The sequence below is a fragment of the Pan troglodytes genome, chromosome 3 (genome assembly GCF_028858775.2).
Source record: "Pan troglodytes isolate AG18354 chromosome 3, NHGRI_mPanTro3-v2.0_pri, whole genome shotgun sequence".
NCBI classification, from domain to species: domain Eukaryota; kingdom Metazoa; phylum Chordata; class Mammalia; order Primates; family Hominidae; genus Pan; species Pan troglodytes.
The window spans coordinates 20,284,213-20,302,428 of NC_072401.2; the positions used below are offsets into that span (position 1 = coordinate 20,284,213).

Genomic DNA, 18,216 nt, shown 5'->3' on the forward strand with positions numbered 1-18,216 from the left:
GGCAGGAGAAGCATCCCCAGAGAAAACCGTTATTAATAATTGTAATTAATTTTGGTGTGGCAATATCCACAAAGACATGCAACACTGAGCTAAGTAATTTCTTTCCAGATAATTCTTTCTGACAAATAATTCATTTGGTTTTCTAAGATATGTTAATGAGTTAAATAAAGTGCCCTAGATAGATTTCTCAACTGGTATAGAAAATTAAAAATGGCTGCCCCTAACTAATCCCTGTGTTTATATTCACAAACTTTTAATCACTTCTCGGTTCCCCTATAATATTTAGTTCTTAGTTAGTAAGGGTTTTGGTTGTCTTTTTTTTACATGTCTTAACTGATCTAAAGAACTGTGTGGAAACACTAGCTCCTAATTTGCTGCAATGTCCATTTAATAACAATCTGCTTCAGTTCTATCCCTCTGTTTGCATTTGAAAACAACACGTTGAGTGATGTATTGGAAATATGCCTAAAGTGTTGACAAGCACCAAGAAGCAGCATCCAGTGTTCCTTCTGCAGAGGAGAGGGCATTTTCTGCTGCATTATGAAGGATGAATTTCATGGAGGGAGCACTATGTTAGGAATCAGTAAATTTATGTTTCAGTTTAACATGCTCCACCAACTTAACACCCAGCTTTGGGTAAATTTAATGTGATCTCAAAATGCAGAGTCTGGCTTCCATAAAACGCAACTACTTGCATTTTCCCTGCCTCAACTACTTGCAAAACTTCTATCAGGATAGAAGGTGTTTATAGATGTAAATCATAATGCAAATATTTCAAAAATATTGTTATTTTTACAATACACAACATAGATAAGCATCATACTTTTAAAATTAAGTATTTATATTATAGTTGTAGTATTAAGTTAGCAGCTTGTCCTATTATTTCACAGTGCTGGGCAGAATAAGCAATGATTAGTGATTTATAAGCAATGATTTCATAATGAATGAACTCTGTCAATTTTGGTGATTTGGTAACTTTATCAGTTGACCCAAGTATATATTTATTTGTGCTGCAGAGATTTCAAGATGCTTGCTAAGTAATTCCCTATTGGTTTTCTTTGATATTACACATTAGCTTTGCTTTGATTCAAGAAAATCATTATCTGAGTGTTAGAATTTGAGAAATCCAAACAATATACCAAGTTCATAACATCATCCTTCCATCTTGATGTGTGTTAATTTTTCTTATGTAGATTATCTTTTCTCTCTTTGTGAGCCTGGTTGTAATTCCTTCTCCTTTGATATTATTTTCAGTAACTTACTAAATTGTTTAAGCAAACTCAGGAAACTAAAGGCCACCACGATCTTGAAATTTAGTTTGTGTAATGAATGAAGGATCTAGGAAGGGATTTATTCTTCATTGTCACCTATGCAATAGGTGTAAATGCCTAGTCAGGCATTTCATTTTTGAAAATTACTGACATCCTCTATGCCAAAGCACCCTTCACAGTACCTCGCAGATAGCTGTCACTCAGTTTAGATGGAGCTCTTTCCTTTTGAGGTACTTGATCTTTAGTATGTTCATTTATGCTTATTAAATTTTGAAATAGCTCTCTCTTTTGAATTATTTTCCTAGCACTCTAGTTTCTTAAGGATTGCAAAATCAAATTCTCTTCAACACCATCCACTTCCCTGAAAATCTGTGTCTATTTCAACATAAAAGTCAAGGATATGACTATTTATATCTGATATTCAGTCTGAATGTGTATTCTCTAGAAATCTTTAAATTTTTTTCTCTTGATGAATCCTAAATCATCTCTGAAATTTCAACTTTCTTTTGTGTTCTACTGTCATGTTCTTATTTCATTTGTGAATATAAACACTATTTCTCCGCAAACTAAACACTTTTAATGTTTTATGTAAAAGTTTATTCACTCTTTAAGAGAATTATAATTGACAGTCAATGTGTACTTAAATTTTTCTATGCTCTCATTGTATTGGTTGGATAAATTGACCTTGTAGAGATATATCTGGAAGGATAATTATCAATAAATCCTCCACTTCACTAGTCAAAATAATTTTCTGCTTGGGCACTGATGTTTCTAATGGTGTTCATTTTTTTTCCAAGACTGAGTGATTATAGTCATTTGGACATGGATTTCACAGTTTGTTACAATGGGACAGTTTATAAATAAGTAAATAAGATATCATATGCATCACAAGTGTCAGATGAAGTCAAGCAGTGGAATTGCAATTAATATAAAAAGATTCAGTAATGGAGAAATGCCAAACAATATCAGAAAGAAGCCAAATGAAATAAATTCATTTCCACTATACAAATGAACACAGCTCCAGTCTAGGATTTTACTCTATTCTGTATTTGTACCCAATCTAGATTTTCTAACCATAAAAGAGCCATAATTAAATGCAAATTTGTGATTGGTGTCAGTGTGCCAGGAGAGCTACTTTCTTACCTTTACCTTTGCTGAAGTCAAAGATCTGCTTAATCTTTATGACCAATTATATGCTATTCTAGTACCATGTCTTGAATTGTTTCTAGGTCAAGTAACCAAACATTTTTTTCTGCACACCTTCATGATTCCCCAGAGACCATTCTGGCACATTAATAGTGATTCTTGATGCCCACTTCTATCCATTTCTTTCAGAAGCTGTATATCAACTGATTTTAATACTGCACTATACCAGCATAAAACATGCACAAAATTACCCAGCTTGTATCAGGAAAACTTCCATTTATAATAAGAACTTTGCAATCTGATGTATTTATTTGTGACAAATACTTGGTAGTGATGGATACAAATTATATTTATATATTTGATTTTTTAAAGTAATATTTGGGGATCAGGGCAACCAGAATCAGAACCGAAATACAAAGCATTGTGTGGAACCCAAGAACATATTTGATGAATCTATATCCATAAGCATGAAGCAAGTGGAGGCTAATACTCTCCCCAAGTGAGAAGAAGGCCTTGAAAGGTTTGTTGCTGGAAACCAGAGGCTGGAGTAGCATTCTTGAGCGGCTGTTTAAGCAACCAGTAATTCGCCAAAATGACGAACACAAAGGGAAAGAGGAGAGGCACGCGATATATGTTCTCTAGGCCTTTTAGAAAACATGGAGTTGTTCCTTTGGCCACGTGTATGTGAATCTATAAGAAAGGTGATATTGTAGACATCAAGGGAATGGGTACTGTTCAAAAAGGAATGCCCCACAAGTGTTACCATGGCAAAACTGGAAGAGTCTACAGTGTTACCCAGCATGCTGTTGGCATTGTTGTGAACAAACAAGTTAAGGGCAAGATTCTTGCCAAGAGAATTAATGTGTGTATTGAGCACATTAAGCACTCTGAGAGCCGAGATAGCATCCTGAAACGTGTGAAGGAAAATGATCAGAAAAAGAAAGAAGCCAAAGAGAAAGGTACCTGGGTTCAACTAAAGCGCCAGCCTGCTCCACCCAGAGAGGCACACTTTGTGAGAACCAATGGGAAGGAGCCTGAGCTGCTGGAACCTATTCCCTATGAATTCATGGCATAATAGGTGTTAAAAATAAATAAATAAAGGACCTCTGGGCTGTAAAAAAAAAAAAGAAAGAAAGAAAGAAACTATTTCAGGCCGGGCACAGTGGCTCATGCCTATAATCCCAGCACTTTGGGAGGTCGAGGCAGGCAGATCACTAGGTCAGGAGATCGATACCATCCTAGCTAACATGGTGTAACCCAGCCAAGCGCAGTGACATGTATCTGTAATCCCAGCTACTTGGGAGGCTGAGGCAGGATAATCACTTGAACCTGGAGGCGGAGGTTGCAGTGAGCCAAGATCGTGCCACTGGACTCCAGCCCAGGTGACAGAGCGAGACTCCGTCTCAAAAAAACAAAACAAACAAACAAACAAAAAAACAAAAAACACAAAAACAAACAAACAAAAAAACACTTCCATCCCTTGATTGTTGACTATAGGTACAAAGCTGAAGCTGTACATAGCAAGAAAAATTTAGACACATCTACCCACTATGTTGATGTCCCCATACCAATTTTGAGCAGGACCTGTGACTCAACATTACAGATCTTGCAAAACCAAGAGATAATTGTTGTAACCATTGTCCAAGGTGGGGCCCCAATCTGCCTCCTGGTGTTCATGTCCTTGTTTACTCTCCTCATATATTGATTAGGACTGCCTTCTATCACCAATGAGGTGCTGTGGAAACGAGAGTGACATCATACAAAATACATGACATCCATCTTACTCTCTTTTGCATCACTCACACTAGGGAAGCCAGTTGCCATGTTAGAGGATACTCAAGAAGCCCTATGGAGAGGTCAATTTGCTGATAAAAGGAAGCCTTCTACCAATAGCCACATGAATGAGCTATCCTTGAAAAGAATCCTACAGTTCTAGTCAAGCCTTCAGATGAATATAAATATGGCTGATACTTTGATTACAAGTTCATAGGAAACCATAAACAAGAGCCACCTAGCTAAGCTTCTCCAGAATTTATGACCCACAGACACTGTGCGATAATGAATGTTTACTATTTTAAATCTCTATTTGAATAAAGTATTAGTTCGTTTTCACACTGCTGATAAAGAAAGACATACTAAAGACTGGGCAATTTACAAAAGAAAGAGGTTTATTGGACTTACAGTTCCACATGGCAGGGGAGGCCTCACAATCATGGTGGAAGGTAAAAGGGACTTCTCATGTGGTGGTGACAAGAGAGAGAATAAGAGCCAAGAGAAACAGGTTTCCTATTATCAAACCATCAGTCCTTGTGAGACTTACTCACTACCATGAGAACAGTATGGGGGAAACTGCCCCCATGATTCAATTATCTCCCACTGGGTCCCTCCCACAACACATGGGAATTATGGGAGCTACAATTAAAGATGAGATTTGGGTGGGGACACAGAGCCAAACCATATCAAATAATTTTGTTAAAATTATCATTAGGAAACAGACACCACAATTAATTATTAGGTTAAGAATACAGTTTAGTGAAACTTTTTTTTTTTAGAATGTGCTGACAAGGGTTTTGAGATAAGTATGTTTAGGTTACTCAAAAAAATAAGTAAGGGAAAAACATCCATATAAAGAAAACTTCAAAAGCAAATGAAAAAGAACAGCCAGACAAGGAAAAGAACGAGTTAGACACCTTAAAATGTTAAAGACAGTCACTGATTTAATCTTTTAATTCAACATAAATGATAGAACACACCTGTATTTAATAAATTAGAAAATCCATTCACATAATAACAGATATCAGTTGTCCATATAATATGTTTTGTGTGACTTGCTTTGAACCAATGGAAATAGCAAAGGGAATGGAAGGTACAAGATTATGGTTACCTGATTACATTGTGTTAAATTGTAGCACCTGTCTGGCTGAAGTCTCTCTCACCCTCTTTCTCTGTCCCCCCACCCCACTGGCTTCAAGAAGGCAGAACCCACACTAGGAAATGAAATGTCCCAAGAAAATGCAGGTGGCCTCCAGGAGATGAGGATGGCATTTGACTAAAAGCCAAGATAAAACTGAAATCTTCAATCCTACAGCTGTAAGAAACTAAATTGTGCTAACTACCTGAAAAAATGTAGAAGCAGATCTTTCCCTAGTTATTCCTCTGATAGGACTGCAAAATCCTGACCTGCAAAACCTGTGAGATAATAAATGTGTGTTGCTTTATGACCGGTACACATGTCACACTCAGCATTGATATTTAACTCCAGAGACACTGGGATTAGTGAGGGTCCTCCCTGAGACCCAGTTGTCTTTATTCTCAGCATTTAATGGAGTAATCTTTCGTGTCTTTCAGACCTTGGGCCCATTTGTACACTTCATTCCTGGTTTTCAGAGATTTCTACAACCAAGACCTCAATTCTTTTTCAGAGAATATTGCTGCTTATATGCTATCCATCTTCAGGGATTTACTTTCCACTAGTGACCCTGTTCAACTTGATTCAATAAGGGCAAGAATATTTTCTTCAGGCTGCATTCAAACTCACCTTTTTTTTCTCTGCAGCTGTAAGAACTCCCAGCTCCTTGGAGACTTTTAAGAACAAACTGAAAATGCTCTTATTTGTCTAGGCTTAGCTGTCGGCTAATATGCTAAGAGTGTATTTTATATTGTATTTTCATCATAGCCCTTTGAAATGCTTTGCATAAAAGACCCTTTATAACTGTCTCTGCCCTTCCTCTCTTGCCTATAGAAGTGAGTTCTGCACTAGGGAGAAGGACTATGTATTTCACCTCCTCCTGTTCTCACCCCCCTCCCCATTTACTACTTCTCCATTTTTGGTGAAAGGCACTTGATTGAAGGAAACTTGCCAGCAGCACTCTCTTTTAACTCCTTCATGCCTGCTTCCTGTCAGCTCTCTGGGCATTTAGAAAGAGCTAGCCAAGATGAATATCCTTCTTGGTTATAAAGGTGCCATATGAATGTACAGTCTTTGGGCACATAATTCTACCATTCACCTATGACAAATATAAAAATCCAGCATCATATTTAAAAAGAGGTGCTGCTTTCCTTGGGACAAACAAATAGAGTCTAGAACATTATTGAAATTGCTCATTCAATTATTGTGATGCTCATATAGAAAGTATTACATGATGCAGAAATAAAAGAGATGAAAAACAACTTATTAGGTGTCTAAGTGGTTTTAGACTTTGTATATTTGACACATCATTTGATCATTAAAGTAAGCTAAAATTGATATTTTTGTTTTTACAGATGAGAAAACAAAGCCTGAGTTTGGTCAAATGTCTCCAAATAATTGTAATTAGCAAATCCAAGATCTGTATAACTTCCTTTCCATTCCAAACTCTTGGTTCCAACACTAATTGTTTTATCTTTGGTCAAATAAATTATCTGTGCTTGAATTTTTAAATTATTTGCCTCATCTATTGCTGTATAACAAATTGCCACAAGCTTAAGAGCTTAAAACAACCCAAGTTTCTTAAAAGAACTCAGGTTAGAACTCTGGGTATGGCTTAGCTGAGTCCTCTACTTCAAGTCTCCCAGGTTGGAATCAAAGTGGCCTGATCTACATTCTCATCTGAGAAATGACCAGGGAATGAACTGCATCTACCCTTGTTCAGGGAGTTAGCAGAATTTAGTTTCTTGCAGCTGTTGGACCAAAGATCTGTTTTATCCTGACTTCTAGCTAGAGAACACCCTCATATCTTAGAAGCCACCTGTAGTTTTTTTACACACGAGTCTTTCCAGTGTGGGTTAAACCTCTTTGAGGGCAGCAAGAGAGAGAGAGGCACTGGGACTCTAGGAAGAAAGATGCTACAATCTAATACAATATAATCACATATCCCTAATCTTGTACATCCCATTCCCTTTGCTACTTCAATTGGTTCAAAGCAAGTCACACCTAACTACACCCAAGAAGAGGGGATCACATGAACTCCATGAGGCAGGGATCATGGGACTACCTTAAGAGTCTGTTGACCACAAAAGTAAGAAGGGTTATCAGTAATTCATTATGTTGTTGTAACATTATTGTGATATTATCAAACCCAAAGTAAGTGCTCAAGGAATATGATGTACCTATTAAAGTTCAGGCATTTTTTTCTTACAAAAAGTATATAAAAATAGAAGCACTATAAGAAATAAACAAAGGTTCACCTCTTCATCACAATAAAGAAACAAAATATCTTGCCTTCACAATTACTTCCTCTTAAGCAACTGACTTACTTCTTCACTACCAACCAACAATTCATTATGTTGTTGTAACATTATTGTGATATTATCAAACTCAAAATAAGTGCTCAAGGAATATGATGTACCTATTAAAGCTCAGGCATTTTTTTTCTTACAAAAAGTATATAAAAATAGAAGGACTATAAGAAATAAACAAAGGTTCACCTCTTCATCACAATAAAGAAACAAAAAAATCTTGCCTTCACAATTACTTCCTCCTAAAGCAACTGACCTACGTCACTACCAACCTTGAAAGAATAACCACTATTCATTGACATCACCTGTTCATATTTCACTCAAGAAGTTTCCATCTGATTTCTTCCCACTGACAAAGATGCCAATAAAATAGTAAAAGTCAAATTCAACAGGCTTTATTCTGCTCTCCCCTATCATATCGGATAACATTGAAAATATCTCTTAACACTGTTCACCAATCACTGTATGTTTCATTGCAGTATTTTCTTTTTATTTTCTCCTTCTTATGACTCTTGGACTTCCATTATTTGTCTGTTTTTTGTCCTTTCATATTAGCATTTATGTTTCATATGAACAAAAAGTTTTTTATATACATATTGCTGTGTTTACAGAGTTAGAACAAAGCCTGGCTATTGCAATCATCTGATACTTGATTGTGGAATGCATTAATAAATGAATGAAAGAAAAATACTCGCCCCCCAATACTATTGGTAAACCCAGTGGGGAGGTAAGGATGCCATCTACTATCATGATTCATTGTGGCCATTCATTCATTCACATATAATGTGACCTCCTTATCACAACAAGGTGGAATTTAAGAATAGTTTAAATTCTTATGTTCTTTAGTAATTTTTAGTATTTTGAACAGGTTATATCTTCATTCATATCGGAATGAGTTTCAAAAGTATAAAAGCATTTATAGTAGAGGGTCTTCCTCTCGTGAAGCTGCCACTGATACCAATTTCTTTGTTACCACGTATATTCTTTCAGAGATAATTCACATACATATATGTTTCTAGCTCTCCCACATAAAGGCAGCTGCTATGCATACTGTACTGGACCTATGGGTTTCACACTCAATATATTATGGAGATATTTTTATCCATACATTGTGAATTCCCTTATTCATTTTTAATAGCTGCATAACATTCTCTTGTAAATATATATCATAACTTAATCAGCCATCCTAAATAAATCTAATTTATTTTTATTGTTCCATAAATCAATTTACTTACTAAAAACAAAGGTGCTACAGGAATAAATTCTTATTTTTTAAATTAGTATAAACTTTGTGTTTTGAAATCCCTTTCTGTCAATCAAATGATGTGGATAGGAGTCATTCATTTCCAATGAATCCATCCAGCTAAAATGTTTGCTGAAGGGAGGAAAAAGAGGGAGAGAGAGAACATCTTGTTTAATGTTTGAATATTTCAGCTAGAAAAAAGATAGTACTACAATAAAAAATTTATTGTTTCTAAGTTACTATCTCAAAACATTTATAATATGGTGGGGTTTTTTTTGTAATTCAACTATTAGTATGAACCATGTATGACATCACTTATTTTAAAACTTTCATACAATAAAGACCTGGGAGCTAAATTACTGGCAGATCTACATACGTCATGAAAATTAGTTTTGCATATTAAATTAGATTAACTTACTTCAAATTAACCCTCCTTGGTAGTGTAGAAAAGGCATTTTTGTGATCAATAAATATAAATTTCCTTCTTCACATTTCTCAAACTTCTTTGCAGTTATTTTGGGGCCATGTGACTAATTCTAGCCAAAGAGCCACAGAAATGTGAATCGAATCAGTAAGTGTTACTTTAAGTCTGAGGCATTTAAGATTTGGTGTACCACTTCTATGCCATCTGTTCCCATCTTAAAGCCACTACAGAGTCCTCATGTTCCATGTCACAAAGCTATAAAAGTATGGGGCTTCCATCAGCCTTAGTCTCTGAGTGATTACATTGAGCAGATTCCCCTGTTCAACCAAACTTCCACCCAAAAAAAGACTCTTTTTTGATATGCAACATAAGCAAAAAATACACTTTTTTCTTATTGTGAACACATTAATACTCATTGGCTTATTTGTTCCTATAGCATAGCTTACCTTATCCTGACTAATATAAATATTCATGGGAAAATCTAATTTTGGAATATATTTCTTCTTTTGTTCTGTAGCTTGAAAAGCCCTGAAAAATTCAATTTGAATACTGCAATTTTCAAAATACAGATATATCTATTGCCAGCAAGAAATATTCACGAGCATGGCAGGATTTTTTTTTTACATTGATGCTTAAATTGAAGTGAAATCACTGAAAATGTAAATGTAAAGGAGTCCTTTATTGCTTGAATGTGGAATTGAAAATAAACACAGTATGGAAGAGTTGAATGTACACATCTGAACCACACACAAATAGTATAGAGTCTAAAAAGTATATGGTAGTTATACTATTTGTGTGTGTGGTTCAAATGTGTACATTCAATGAAACAACAGGTGCTGGAGAGGATGTGGAGAAATAGGAACACTTTTACACTGTTGGTGGGACTGTAAACTAGTTCTACCATTGTGGAAGTCAGTGTGGCGATTCCTCAGGGATCTAGAACTAGAAATACCATTTGACCCAGCCATCCCATTACTGGGTATATACCCAAAGGAGTATAAATCATGCTGCTATAAAGACACATGCACACGTATGTTTATTGCGGCACTATTCACGATAGCAAAGACTTGGAACCAACCCAAATGTCCAACAATGATAGACTGGATGAAGAAAATGTGGCACATATACACCATGGAATACTATGCAGACATAAAAAATGATGAGTTCATGTCCTTTGTACGGACATGGATGAAGCTGGAAACCATCATTCTCGGCAAACTATCACAAGGACAAAAAACCAAACACTGCATGTTCTCATTCATAGGTGGGAATTGAACAATGAGAACACTTGGACACAGGAAGGGGAACATCACACACCGGGGCCTGTTGTGGGGTGGGGGGAGGGGGGAGGGATAGCATTAGGAGACGTACCTAATGTAAATGACGATTTAATGGGTGCAGCACACCAACATGGCACATGTATACATATGTAACAAACCTGCACGTTGTGCACATGTACCCTAGAACTTAAAGTATAATTAAAAAAAAAAAGAAAATAAAAGAAAAAAAACTATATGGTAGTAGAAAAGAATGGGATAAGTCTAACTTTTGTATTCTCTGTTGACTCAGCTCATGGATACCATGAGCCTAAAAAGGCTTTATATTCAATGACTTCTGTTAGGTTGCTGCTGTATTATCAGTAAAAAATAATAACCAGATCATTCGTTAGGGCAGAATTTCAGAATCATGAACGTATACAATGTTTTCAATGCCCCAAGAGGTGGAGATATTTCATATTTCTTTTAAGATTCCAGAAAATTTCAAATGCAAAGATAAGGAATAATTTTGGGGTGGCATGATGGTTAATATTAGGTGTTAAGTTGACTGGAATGAGGAATACCTAGATAGCTGGTATAGTATTGTTCCTGTGTGTGTCTGGAAGGGTGTTGCCAGGGGAGATTAACGTTTTTGTCAGTGTACTGGGAGAGGAAGACCCACCCTCAATGTGGATGGGCACCGTCCATTTGGCTGCCAGCATGGCTAGAACAAAGCAGGAGAAGACGGTGGGATAAGCTGGCTTATTGAGACTTCTCTCTTTCATTTTTCTCCCTTGCTAAATGCCTCCTTCTGTTCCTCCTGCCCTTGGACATCAGACTACAGGTTCTTCAGCCACTTGACTCTTGGCCTTACACCAGTAGTTTGCTGGTGGCTCTTGGGCCTTCTGCCACAGACCAAAGTCTGTGCTGTTGGCTTCCCTACTTTGAAGGCTTTTGGAATCAGACTGAGCCACTGTTTTCAGGACATTTTTAAATCCTGCAAATAAATGGATGGATTCCAAGAAATACTCCACCCATCCAAGTTCATACTGCATTAAAAAAATAAAATGCTAACTACGTGCAATTCTTCTAATACAAAGCTCTATATATTTATACCTAACATATCCTTGCCCTGAAGGATCATCCTCTCTTCCTATATTAAACTTGCCAAACAGAATTTGACTTTTTTCTTCCCCAGCTTGCAGGCAGCCTATCAGGGGACTTTGCCTTGTGATCCTGTGAGCCATTTCTCCCTAGTAAACTCCCTTTCATATATACATATATCCTATTAGTTCTTTCCCTCTGGAGAAACCTAATACAGGATTATTGTATTAAATGGGGCTGACTGCCAACTGGAAATAATATCAGGGAGAATGTGCATACATGGACACATAAAATCTTATTATCTGAATTTCAGCTATATCACTAATTATTTGTAATACCCTAAAAAACTTTAGAAAACTTTTAAGAGAAAAAGATGAAAATGAATTCCTGCAGGTTTGGAATCAGGCATTAACCAGTTTGTGCCAATGTTCTAGGTGTTGGGGATGCAGGACCAAATACAACACTTCAGGTCTTTCAGGGAGCTTATATGTAAATTTGAGCTGCTTATATAGGAATGTGACTCTCAAGGTTGCAAATCTTCCACTTGAATATATATCTTCTCCTAGAAGAAGAGAGCTAATAGCCTCACTCTGGGACTAAGAGTAGAAGCAGTGAACAAAAAACTTGTCATCGATGGAAAATAATTTCTCATGCACAGCATGGTTGATTTTATTAATCTGCTTTGGACAACCTCACCTTCTTTTTTTCTTCATTTATTTATTCAGTAAATGTTTATTGAGCAAATGCATTGTGCTAAGCACTACAGCAGGAGCTGGAAATGTATGCATTTTTTCTTAATCTAATATGAACAAAAATCTGCTCATGGACAATATAATGTAATCAGATAATTGTTAATAGAACTTATCATAAGATGCTATTGAAATGCCAAAAAAGAAATATTTAAATGTCTGAATATTGAGGAGATGGGGTAGGTAGTGGTAGTAAGAGAAGACATCACAAAGGTTATAATAAACTATTTTGGAAGAAAATGTTAAATTCTATTTGCACATTTAATATCTAGAGAGACGATGATCTTTCAGGACAGGGGTATATTAGGTGTAAATAAATAGAGCTACATGCAGAAGAATTGCATGTAGTTAGCTTTTTTTTTTTTAATGGAGTATGAACTTGGATGGTGGATTATTTCCTGAAACCCAGCCATTCATTTGCCAGGTTTTAAAAATGTCCTGAAAACAGCTAACCTAAAAATATTAGCAAAAGAAAAAGGAGGTGTCTTTCGTTTTTCATTCTTATTTAAAATTCAAATTGAAAGTTGATTTTCTAGGTTATATTTAGACATTTTAAGGTAATGGAGAGAGAGAGGGCTTATCATCTCAGCACATTGGCATGCAACTTGGGTTTGTACTTTTTAAAGTAATTACAGGGAAATGTGTGTATTTATAGTTGACTTTGACTTTCTTACAATTATTTAATAAGGCAGGCTCGCTATATTACTCTCATGATCTAAGAACCTGTAATCTCTCTGGAGTCTAATTATCTCCTGATAACCTTGCCCCTTGACGACATTTGTATTACTATTATAAAACATGTTTATTTTGGGAAAGGACATATATTTTGTGGTGTAATAGCATTAAACTGTCAGACCTGAGTGTTAACAGCAATTTGCCCTAAGAGCTTTCAGAAAAGATTAGCTCAGGCATTATATGTGGCTTATCAGACAATCTAAGGGGCTCAAAAGACATTTTTATTACAACTATTTTTTTCTTGGAAAAGAAAGTCTTGCAGCTCTAGAACTTGGCTTTAATATCTTCAAACAGGGCTATTTACACTTTTACCTGTTAAAACTTTTACTGAAGGTTGCAGGCAATTAGGAGGAAACGCAAAAGAAATGTAACTGGCATAAAAAAGCAATTGAGGTCATGTCAAGAATAATGATGCTGAAATTTAAGCATATGGTTCTAGAATCAGAAACCTTTTGTTTCAAGTCCAAGTTCTGTCCTTATTACCAGTGTTAGTTTATAAAAGTTATTATTTAATTTATCTTAGCCTTCATTTTCTCATATGTAAAATGGGGATTACAATGAGGGGATTGGTAAAAATATTCAACTTACATTATTATATGAGGAATTAAAGTAAGTATTAGTTAAAATATTTTAAGGGTGATAAAAACCCATTAAGAAACATATATATATATTTTGTTTGTTTGTTTTGTTTTGTTTTGTTTGAGACGGAGTCTCGCTCTGTCACCAGACTGGAGTGCAGTGGCGCAATCTCGGCTCACTGCGATCTCCGTCTCCCAGGTTCAAGTGACTCTCCTGCCTCAGTCTCCTGAGTAGCTAGAATTACAGGCACATGCCACCACACCCAGCTAATTTTTATATTTTTGGTAGACATGGGGTTTCACCATGTTGGTCAGGATGGTCTTGATCTGACCTCATGATCCGCCTGCCTCAGCCTTCCAAAGTGCTGGTATTACAGGCGTGAGCCACCAGGCCCAGCCAACTACTGCTAATCATCATTATCCATTCATTACCAACAAATAGGTATTGTTCTTCAGCTTTGTGCTACTCACAGCTATAAAGTAGTTATGAAAGGGTAACCCAAAGTTGTTTCCTGCCATCACAAAGCTAAAATACATATGTTTGATTATTATTCTAAAACATTTCATCTTTGAATATTCAATAGAAATTGCCCTCCCTGTCTGTCATCTGGGTTGAAATAGGAAAAACAACCACTGAGCCCCGAGTCTGGGGATGCCCATCACAGTAGGTTACAGCCAGAGTCCCTCAGACTGAGCCTGCTTTAAATGTGAAGAAGGAAGGTCAATGTACTGGGCACTGTACAAGTGATTTCATAATATGTCCTATGGGCCAGGCACAGTGTTCCAGCACTTTGGGAGGCCAAGGCAAGAGGATCACTTGAGCCCAGGAGTTCAAGACCAGCCTGGGCAACATGAGGAGACCCCATGTCTCCAAAAATAAAAAGCTAGCCTGGTGTGGTGGTGCGTGCCTGTAGTCCCAGCTACTTGGGAGGCTGAGGCAGGAGAATCCCTGGAGCTCAGGAAGCTGAGGCTGCAGTGAGCCTTGATCAGGCCATTGCGATTCAGCCTGAATAGAGTCACACACTGTCTCAAAAGTATATTATTACTATGTTTGGAACATCTTTGAAGCAGATATTCATTAAATTTTACTCTAGCACCTATTTGTGCCAGCCGCTCTGAAGATAAAGCAGTCAATATGAAACCACATTGTAGTTGAAGGAGATAAAAATAAACAGTAACAAAAATAATAAGTAAAAAATATATTTAGCAAGCAAGATAGTGGTGAGTCCAGTAGAGAAAAATAAAGTGAGAAAGATGGATAGAGGTTGCAAGGGCAGGTACTGTCTTTGAAAGTGATCAAGAAAAGCCTCAATAAGCAGAGATGCTAATGATGCAGAGGCTTCAATAAACAGAGGAGAAGGGATGTCTTAATTGAAGCAACTGATGCTAAGAAAGATTTTTTCATTTATTATATAATTGTGTATTTACTTTTGCCCTTTCTGTAATTCAAAATTGATTTTAGGTGGCTTTAAAAAAGTCACAGAAGATAAAAAGGGACCAAGAAATTCCAAGCAAAGGGCAACAATGTAGAGAAGTAAAATAAACAAAGATTCAGATTCATATACAAAATTTGCTTTCCAAATAAGAGAAGTAAACTCAAAATTTTATTTTTGAGCATTCTACTAGCCTTTGCAAAGAGAAACTAGCCAATGGCAATATTGAAATAAATCCCTTACACAAAAATGCCACTGATAATTCAGGAGGGCCCGAGTTATTGCTGGTATTGACACCAGAGAGGAAAATGTAAACAAGGCACTCGCCAATATCACTACAGTAGATACATCAGCAATGTCCTCACTTCATTTATTATAGCGTTCCTACAATGTAAACAAAAAGCCAAAGGCCAAAGTCCAATTCCATTAATAGTGTTCCCCCAAAGCAAAATCAACACAATCCAGTTACTTACTTCTCTGAGGACCTGGATGAAACTCAGCATAGATTTTAGGTTATCTCAAGAATTGTTAAAGAAATTTTATTAAAAAAATATCATTTTAGTCAACTAAGAGAAACTTTACGTTGTCCCAATTATGCTACTATTCTAAGAATGCAATGATATGACTTTATAAAATCTAGGAACTTAACAAAGAAGTTTTCTAAAGAATTGACTGCTGCATTAAGACAGTGAGGTGAATCAGCTTACAAAAGACTACTGTACATCTAGGGCATGGAAGAGTCAGGTTTCAAGTCTTAGTAAATCTGACTTTTACATTCACTTCCCAATTGAAAATACGTCTCCATATGTATTTAAATTATGTTTAAATGATTATTAATTTTATTATATAAGTGGTAGATACACAGGAATAAAACAACATTCAATATAATACAGTAAAGATAAGTGAAATAATAATGTGTAAATAATAAATTAATAAAAATAGAAATATATAAATTTTAAAAAATAATAATTCTACATCAAATTTGCATGTTACCAGTCATTAAGAGTTTTTGTTCCTTTTTTTTTTCTGAAGGTAAGTGAAATAATTGTAAACTCATTTAAAATACTTCAGGTATGAGACTGGCCAATAGAAGTATGAATGAAAAAAGTTGTGAGGGAGCTGATGCTAAAAAAGATAACTTACCCTAAAGCTATTTTAATCAATTGGTACGGAAAGGACAAATACATCAGTAGAAAAGAAGACAATCTAAGGGCAGATTGAAATATATACGTGAATGTCACAAAGACCAATTACTGACATTTCAATTCAATGAGGAAATAATGATGTATTTAATAAATAGTGCTAGAATGCTGCATTATCTGTCTAGGATGAAAAAAAAAGGAAAAGTCCCTATTTCACACCATACGCAATACCTACAAATGAGTTAGCAACTTTTTAAGTGATATAAAGAAGTTTCAGAAATCCTGCTGATTCTACTGGAAAGTTTCATTGTCCTGCTATATCTGACCGAATAAGGTGAGAAACTAGAAAGAGATCATGTCCTTTCAACAATGTCCCTGATATGGTTTGGCTCTGTGCCCCCCACCCAAATCTCATCTTGAATTGTAATAATCCCCACGTGTCAAAGCAGGACAAGTTGGAGATAATCAAATCATGGGAGCAGTTTCCCCCATACTGTTCTCATGATAAGTGAGTGAGTTCTTACAAGGTCTAATGGTTTTACAAGGGACTTCCCCCTTCTCTTGCTCTCAATTCTCTCACCTGCCATCATGTAAGACATACCTATTTTGCCTTCCACCATAATTGTAAATTTTCTGAGGCCTCCCTAGCCATGTGAAACTGTGAGTCAATTAAACCTCTTTTCTTTATAAATTACTTAGTCTCAGGAATTTCTTCATAGCAGCGTGAAAATGGACTAATACAGGAAATCAGTACTGCAGAGAGTGGGGCGCTGCTGTAAAGATAGCCAAAAATATGAAAGTGACTTTGGAAATGGGTAACAAGCAGAGCTTGTAACAGTTTGGAGGGCTCAGAAGAAGACGGGCAAATGTAGGAAAGTTTGCAACTTCCTAGAGACTTAGAGGGCTCAGAAGACAGGAAGATATGGAAAAGTTTGGAACTTCCTAGAGACCTGTTGAATGGTTTTGACTGAAATGCTGATAGTGATATGGACAATGAATTCCATGCTGAGGTTTTCTCAGATGGCAGTAAGGAACTTGTTGGGGCCTGGAATAAAGGTCACTCTTGCTATGCAAAGAGACTGGCACCGTTTTGTCCCTGCCCTAGAGATTTGTGGAATTTTGAATCTGAGAGAGATGATTTAGGGTATCTGGAGGAAGAAATTTCTAAGTGGCAAAGTGTTCAAGAGGAAGCAGAGCATAAAAATTTGGAAAATTTGCAGCCTGACAATGAGATAGAAAATAAAAACTCATTTTCTGGGGAGAAATTCAAGCCAGCTGCAGAAATTTGCATAAGTAATGAGGAGCCAAATGTTAATCACCGAGACAATGGGGAAAATGTCTCCAGGGCATGTCAGAGACCTTCATGGAAGCCCCATTCATCACAGATCTGGAGGCCTAGAAGGGAAAAATGGTTTTGTCTGCCAGGCCCAGGGCCCCCCTACTCTGTGCAGCCTTGGGACATGGTACCCTGCATCTCAGCCATGGGTAAAAGGGGTCAAGGTACAGTTCAGTCTGTTGCTTCAGAGGGTGCAAGTCCCAAGCCTTGGCAGTTTCCATGTGGTGTTGGGCCTACAGGTATATAGAAGACAAGAATTGAGGTTTGGGAATCTCTGCCTAGAATTTAGAGGCTGTAAGGAAACATCCTTTAGGCAGAAGTCTACTGCAGGGGTAGAGTCCTCATGAAGAACCTCTGCTAGTGCAGTGTGGAAGGGAAATGTGGGGTCAGAGCCCCCATACAGAGTCCCCTCTGGGGCACTGCCTAGTGGAGCTGTGAGAAGAGGACCACCATCCTCCAGACCCCAAAATGGTAAATCCACTGACAGCTTGCACCATGTGCCGAAAAGCCACAGACACTCAACACCAGCCCATGAAAGCAGCTGCGAGGGAGGCTGTGCCCTGAAAAGCCACAGGGGTATAG

At 36.8% G+C, this 18,216-nt stretch overlaps 1 long non-coding RNA gene and 1 pseudogene across 1 annotated transcript in view; both read left to right on the forward strand.

The window, feature by feature from the left end:
* The window catches only part of LOC129143704 (uncharacterized), a 475,731-nt gene that overhangs the window by 355,754 nt on the left and 101,761 nt on the right, over positions 1-18,216 (forward strand). The window lies entirely within an intron of this gene.
* LOC746040 (large ribosomal subunit protein eL21-like) lies at positions 2,997-3,524 on the forward strand (annotated as a pseudogene).